Raw genomic sequence first — 7903 nt, 5'->3', positions numbered from 1 at the left:
GATCTAGAACTAGAAGTACCATATGACCCAGCCATCCCATTACTGGGTATATACCCAAAGGATTATAAATCATGCTGCTATAAAGACACATGCACACGTATGTTCATTGCGGCACTATTCACAATAGCAAAGACTTGGAATCAACCCAAATGTCCATCAGTGACAGACTGGATTAAGAAAATGTGGCAATATACACCATGGAATACTATGCAGCCATCAAAAAGGATGAGTTCATGTCCTTTGTAGGGACATGGATGCAGTTGGAAACTATCATTCTCAGCAAACTATCGCAAGAACAGAAAACCAAACACTGCATGTTCTCTCTCATAGGTGGGAACTGAACAATGAGATCACTTGGACTTGGGAAGGGGAACATCACACACCCGGACCTATTATGGGAAGGGGGGAGGGGGGTTTGTAGTTCTCCTTGAAGAGGTCCTTTACATCCCTTGTAAGTTGGATTCCTAGGTATTTTATTCTCTTTGAAGCAATTGTGAATTGAATTTCATTCATGATTTGGCTCTCTGTTTGTCTGTTACTGGTGTATAAGAATGCTTGTGATTTTTGCACATTAATTTTGTATCCTGAGACTTTGCTGAAGTTGCTTATCAGCTTAAGGAGATTTTGGGCTGAGACAATGGGGTTTTCTAAATATGCAATCATGTCATCTGCAAACAGGGACAATTTGATTTCTTCTTTTCCTAACTGAATACCCTTGATTTCTTTCTCTTGCCTGATTGCCCTAGCCAGAACTTCCATCACTATGTCGAATAGGAGTGGTGAGAGAGGGCATCCCTGTCTTGTGCCAGTTTTCAAAGGGAATGCTTCCAGGTTTTGCCCATTCAATATGATATTGGCTGTGGGTTTGTCATAAATAGCTCTTATTATTTTGAGATGCGTCCCATCAATACCGAATTTATTGAGAGTTTTTAGCATGAAGGGCTGTTGAATTTTGTCAAAAGCCTTTTCTGCATCTATTGAGATAATCATGTGGTTTTTGTCTTTGGTTCTGTTTATATGCTGGATTACGTTTATTGATTTGCGTATGTTGAACCAGCCTTGCATCCCAGGGATGAAGCCCACTTGATCATGGTGGATAAGCTTTTTGATGTGCTGCTGGATTCGGTTTGCCAGTATTTTACTGAGGAATTTTGCATCGATGTTCATCAGGGATATTGGTCTAAAATTCTCTTTTTTTGTTGTGTCTCTGCCAGGCTTTGGTATCAGGATGATGTTGGCCTCATAAAGTGAGTTAAGGAAGATTCCCTCTTTTTCTATTGATTGGAATAGTTTTTGAAGGAATGGTACCAGCTCCTCCTTGTACCTCCGGTAGAATTCGGCTGTGAATCCATCTGGTCCTGGAATTTTTTTTGGTTGGTAGGCTATTAATTATCACCTCAATTTCAGAGCCTGCTATTGGTCTATTCAGGGATTCAACTTCTTCCTGGTTTAGTGTTGGAAGAGTGTAAGTGTCCAGGAAATGATCCATTTCTTCTACATTTTCTAGTTGATTTGCGTAGAGGTGTTTATAGTATTCTCTGATGGTAGTTTGTATTTCTGTGGGGTCGGTGGTGATATCTCTTTTATCATTTTTTGTTTCATCTATTTGATTCTTCTCTCTTTTCTTCTTTATTAGTCTTGCTAGTGGTCTATCAATTTTGTTGATCTTTTCCAAAAACCAACTCCTGGATTCATTGATTTTTTGGAGAGTTTTTTGTGTCTCTATCTCCTTCAGTTCTGCTCTGATCTTAGTTATTTCTTGCCTTCTGCTCGCTTTTGAATGTGTTTGCTCTTGCTTCTCTAGTTCTTTTAATTGTGATGTTAGAGTGTCAATTTTAGATCTTTCCTGCTTTCTCTTGTGGGCATTTAGTGCTATAAATTTCCCTGTACACATTGCTTTAAATGTGTCCCAGAGATTCTGGTATGTTGTATCTTTGTTCTCAAGAACATCTTTATTTCTGCCTTCATTTCGTTATGTACCCAGTAGTCATTCAGGAGCAGGTTGTTCAGTTTCCATGTAGCTGAGCGGTTTTGATTGAGTTTCTTAGTCCTGTTGATTGCACTGTGGTCTGAGAGACAGTTTGTTATAATTTCTGTTCTTGTACATTTTCTGAGGAGTGCTTTACTTCCAACTATGTGGTCGATTTTGGAATAAGTGCGATGTGGTGCTGAGAAGAATGTATACTCTGCTGATTTGGGGTGGAGAGTTCTGTAGATGTCTATTAGGTCCACTTGGTGCAGAGTTGAGTTCAATTCCTGGATATCCTTGTTAACTTTCTGTCTCGTTGATCTGTCTAATATTGACAGTGGAGTGTTGAAGTCTCCCATTATTATTGTATGGGAATCTAAGTCTCTTTGTAAGTCTGTAAGGATTTGCTTTATAAATCTGGGTGCTCCTGTATTGGGTGCATATATATTTAGGATAGTTAGCTCTTTCTGTTGAATTGATCCCTTTATCATTATGTAATGGCCTTCTTTGTCTCTTTTGATCTTTGTTGGTTTAAAATCTGTTTTATGGGAGACTAGGATTGCAACCCCTGCTTTTTTTTGTTCTCCATTTGCTTGGTAGATCCTCCCCCATCCCTTTATTTTGAGCCTATGTGTGTCTCTGCTTGTGAGATGGGTCTCCTGAATACAGCAAACTGATGGGTCTTGACTCTTTATCCAGTTTGCCAGTCTGTATCTTTTAATTGGACCATTTAGTCCATTTACATTTAAGGTTAATATTGTTATGTGTGAACTTGATCCTGTCATTATGATATTAACTGGTTATTTTGCTCGTTAGTTGATGCAGTTTCTTCCCAGCATCAATGGTCCTTACATTTTGGCATGTTTTTGCAATGGCTGGTACCGGTTGTTCCTTTCCATGTTTAGGGCTTCCTTCAGGGTCTCTTGTAAGGCAGGCCTGGTGGTGACAAAATCTCTAAGCATTTGCTTATCTGTAAAGGATTTTATTTCTGCTTCACTTATGAAACTTAGTTTGGCTGGATATGAAATTCTGGGTTGAAAATTCTTTTCTTTAAGAAGGTTGAATATTGGCCCCCACTCTCTTCTGGCTTGTAGAGTTTCTGCTAAGAGATCTGCTGTTAGTCTGATGGGCTTCCCTTTGTGGGTAACGAAACCTTTCTCTCTGGCTGCCCTTAACAGTTTTTCCTTCATTTCAACTTTGGTGAATCTGACAGTTATGTGTCTTGGAGTTGCTCTTCTCAAGGAGTATCTTTGTGGCATTCTCTGTATTTCCTGAATTTGAATATTGGCCTGTCTTACTAGGTTGGGGAAGTTCTCCTGGATGATATCCTGCAGAGTATTTTCCAACTTGGTTCCATTTTCCCCCTCACTTTCAGGCACTCCAATCCAACGTAGATTTGGTCTTTTCACAGAATCCCATACTTTTTGAAGGCTCTGTTCACTTCTTTTTCCTCTTTTTTCTTTAGACTTCTCTTCTCGCTTCATTTCATTCATTTGATCCTCAATCGCTGATACTCTTTCTTCCAGTTGATCGAGTCGGTTACTGAAGCTTGTGCATTTGTCACGTGTTTCTCGTGTCATGGTTTTTAATCTCTGTCATTTCGTTTATGGCCTTCTCTGCATTGATTATTCTAGTTATCCATTCTTTCCTTCTTTTTTCAAGATTTTTAGTTTCTTTGCGCTGAGTACATAATTCCTTGTTTAGCTCTGAGAAATTTGATGGACTGAAGCCTTCTTCTCTAAACTCGTCAAAGTCATTCTCCGTCAAGCTTTGATCCGTTGCTGGCGATGAGCTGCATTCCTTTGGAGGGGGAGATGCACTCTTATTTTTTGAATTTCCAGCTTTTCTGTCCTGCTTTTTTCCCATCTTTGTGGTTTTATCTGCCTCTGGTCTTTGATGATGGTGACGTACTGATGGGGTTTTGGTGTGGGTGTCCTTTCTCTTTGTTAGTTTTCCTTCTAACAGTCAGGACCCTCAGCTGTAGGTCTGTTGGAGATTGCTTGAGGTCCACTCCAGACCCTGTTTGCCTGGGTATCAGCAGCAGAGGCTGCAGAAGATAGAATATTGCTGAACAGCGAGTGTACCTGTCTGATTCTTGCCTTGGAAGCTTCGTCTCAGGGGTGTGCCCCACCGTGTGAGGTATGGGGTGTCGGTCTGCCCCAATGGGGGATGTCTCCCAGTTAGGCTACTCAGGGACCGACTTGAGCAGGCAGTCTGTCCGTTCTCAGATCTCAACCTCCGTGTTGGGAGATCCACTACTCTCTTCAAAGCTGTCAGAGAGGGTCGTTTGTGTGTGCAGAGGTTTCTGCTGCTTTTTTTGTTTGTTTGTTTAGCTATGCCCTGTCCCCAGAGGTGGAGTCTACAGAGACAGGCAGGCCTCCTTGAGCTGCTGTGGGCTCCACCCAGTTTGAGCTTCCCAGTGGCTTTGTTTACCTACTTAAGCCTCAGCAATGGCAGGCGCCCCTCCCCCAGCCTCGCTGCTGCCTTGCAGTTAGATCGCGGATTGCTGTGCTAGCAATAAGGGAGGCTCCGTGGGCATAGGACCCTCCTGGCCAGGTGTGGGATATAATCTCCTGGTGTGCCATTTGCTAAGACCCTTGGTAAAGCACAGTATTGGGGTGGGAGTTACCCAATTTTGCAGGTGTTGTGTGTCTCAGTTCCCCTGGCTAGGAAAAGGGATTCCCTTCCCCCTTGCGCTTCCCAGGTGAGGCGATGCCTCACCCTGTTTCAGCTCTTGCTGGTTGGGCTGCAGCAGCTGACCAGCACCAATTGTCCGGCACTCCCTAGTGAGATGAACCCGGTACCTCAGTTGAAAATGCAGAAATCACCCGTCTTCTGTGTCACTCGCCCTGGGAGCTGGAGACTAGCTGTTCCTATTCGGCCATCTTGCTCCACCCCCTCCCAAAATATTTTTTATAAAACATTTTCTTTGTTTGACAAATGATCAAAAAGTAGGTCCAAGCATTGACTTTATATTGCAGGACCACAGTCTCCAATGCTTTGTATTCCCTGAGAGCTAGTAACATATATTAGAAGTCTTATATAATATTACATTGACTAGGACAAATGTTTTGAAATTTGCCTCAACTCAAATTTATTTCATTTATTTCAATGAAAAAGATTTTTAAAAATTATACCATAATAGAAAGAGAAAGTAATAAGAAAAGTAATAAAACTATATTCAAAAGTGATTTATATAATGAAATATAAGAAAATTCAATATCACAGTGAAATTAAATCAATATTAGGTTGAAAAGCAATTCAGTTAACTTTTCCATTGCAACAGCCAGATCAATTATTTTTACATTACTTCTTTCTAAACTTTGAACATTGAATTTCCAAAGAAAAATTTATCAGACAGGCTAATTTAACATTTCTTAAAAGACATATTTACTTCTACAAGTAAATATTCATGAAAACATTTTTATTCAAAAGATAAATAATAAAGCACAGGTTCTAGACTTCAATAGGCATGGGTTAGGATCTTGGTTTCGACACTTTTTAACTGTGACTTTAGGCCTTGGTGTCCTCATTTGTAAAGTTGTGGGTAAGGGGAAAAAAATAATATCTACCTCACAAGCCTGACATCTCTGTATTTCCAGGAAGAGATTATCTCTGCCCACATTGAATTTCCACAACAGTCTGACTATCCTTCATTAAAATACAAACACCACAAGGGAAGACAGTGATTTTTGTTGACTTTGTTCAATGCCGTATCCTTACCCGCAAAATAGTGTACTAGATTACAGGCATGAGCCACCATGCCCAGCCCAGACAAAGGGCTTTTAAACAATGTCCTTTTCTTCTTCTTTAACATTTTTATTCATTTACAGTTAGGTATTATCTATGCACTGGTTTCTCAATTTTCTACTGGTGAATTTTCTTTTTTGAAACTATTTTAAAGTGAATTCCTTTCCTGCCCTTTGAGTAGCTGATAATGTCTGTTTACAGTTCAACTCTAGATACCTGGTCATTGCTTACCTAGGGAGGAGGTTGCAAAGTAAATGCCTCTTTTTTTGCATTTGAGTTGATCAACAGTAAGAATGTCTAAGTACGGCGTTTCTTCTTTCTTATTTGGGGCTTTTAGAGATGAGCTTCCTCTACTGCTTATCACAAACATGACAAAGTAACAAGTATACAGAAATTCCCAAGACTGAGTTAGATAAAAGGATTCTGAAGAACATTTGATATTTTAATTTCTTCTACTTATAGTAATATATCAGTTCTTAGAAACAAGACATTGTAGGTCTTTCAGTATTATGGTCTTCTGCTATCTGTTTATCAATGTTCATCTTTTTCTCAGATGAAGGTATTATAGAATTCTTACCTTACAAACAGCCTAGAGTCTTGGCCAGTGAGGAATTTCTGAGGACTACCTGAAACCCCATACTCTGCTAGTGCCTTACTCATGCAATAAATCTGTCTGTTAGGTAAACCAACACCAGGAAGAGAAAATGAGGAGAAATACACAGATTTGAGAGCAATTTAGATGGTATAATAAAACTTGTTTGGTTAAAAAGAGGGAGAGTACAACAATGACTGCCAGGATACTGAGTGGAGCAGTGGCCATCACTGAATTCAGGAATACTAGGAGAGGGAAAATGAATTCTTATTCAGGCAGGTAGAATATGAGGAGCCTGGAAAACATCCAAATGGTGATGCCAAGTTAGCTAAATGATTCAGGAGCTCAGGAAAGCCATTTGAGCTAAACACTTAGATTTAGGAGTCATTAACATTTAGATGGTTGTGAAATTCATGTAGTAAGTGAAGTCACTCAAGGAGAATGGATAGAATGAGAAGATAAAAGAAGGAAAGTATGGAAGCCTGAGAAACATTAACATTTAGAAGGGAGCAAAAAATAGAGGAGTATCTGATGGAGAAGGCCTAGGCAGCCAGAGAAAAATCGCAGAAAAATTAGGAATGAAGAAAGAGGTGTCATGAAAACTAAGAAAGATGTAAGAAAGAGGGAATAATCAGCAGTGTTAAATGATGCAGAAGGTCAAATGAGACATGTACTGGGAATTGTATTAATCTATCCTCGCATTGCTATAAAGAAAGATCTGAGACTAGGTAATTTGTAAGGAAAGAGGTTTAATTGGCTCATGGTTCCACAGGCTGTACAAGAAGTATGGCAGCATCTGCTTCTGGGGAGGCCTCAGGGAGCTTTTACTCATGTCAGAAGGCAAAGCAGGAATGGTCTGTCTTCACGTGGCTGGAGCAGCAGTAAAAGTGGGAGGAGGTGCCACGTGATAACTCACTCACTCACTATCATGAGAACAGCACCAAGGAGAAGGTGCTAAACAATTTATGAGACTGATAAACCATCTCATGGTGGTGTGAAACCATTCATGAGAAACTGCCCCCATGATCTAGCCACCTCCCACGAGGCCCCGCCTCCAACACTGGGGATTACAATTTGACGTGAGATTTGTTCAGGGACACAGATTCAAATCATATCAGGAACATAGTACATATACTGTTTTGTAGATTGCTTTTACTCCTTACAGGAAATTGTGAATATGTTTTAATTTCAGTAACTACAGATCTGCATTGTAATTTAAAATAGCTACAACATAGCTGTTACATAGAATTCATTTTCATGGGTGCATGGATAATTTATTTATCCAACTCCAAGTAAACCTTAAAATTATTCTCAATTTTTCCTTTTATAAAAATTTCTCTGAATATGTTTCTGTATAGATCTTGATGTATTCAATATTATTTTCTTGGGTTAAAATCCTAGAATTGGAATTACTAGGACAAAATGTCTATATATAGAGTTTGAAGACTTTGAATGTATTTACCAAATCGCCTTTCAGTAAGCTGATTCTGAAACTTCTAGATTAAACTAGGAAGACTGGAAAAGGGATAGGTGGTCAGTAGTGTAACCTGATTCTTGGCAGAAAATCATGGACATCCTCTAGAGAGAAGCAT

This window comes from Trachypithecus francoisi, unplaced genomic scaffold (genome assembly GCF_009764315.1).
Source record: "Trachypithecus francoisi isolate TF-2019V2 unplaced genomic scaffold, Tfra_2.0 Lachesis_group4, whole genome shotgun sequence".
Taxonomy (NCBI): Eukaryota; Metazoa; Chordata; class Mammalia; order Primates; family Cercopithecidae; genus Trachypithecus; species Trachypithecus francoisi.
Note: the sequence above shows the minus strand (reverse complement) of the source record.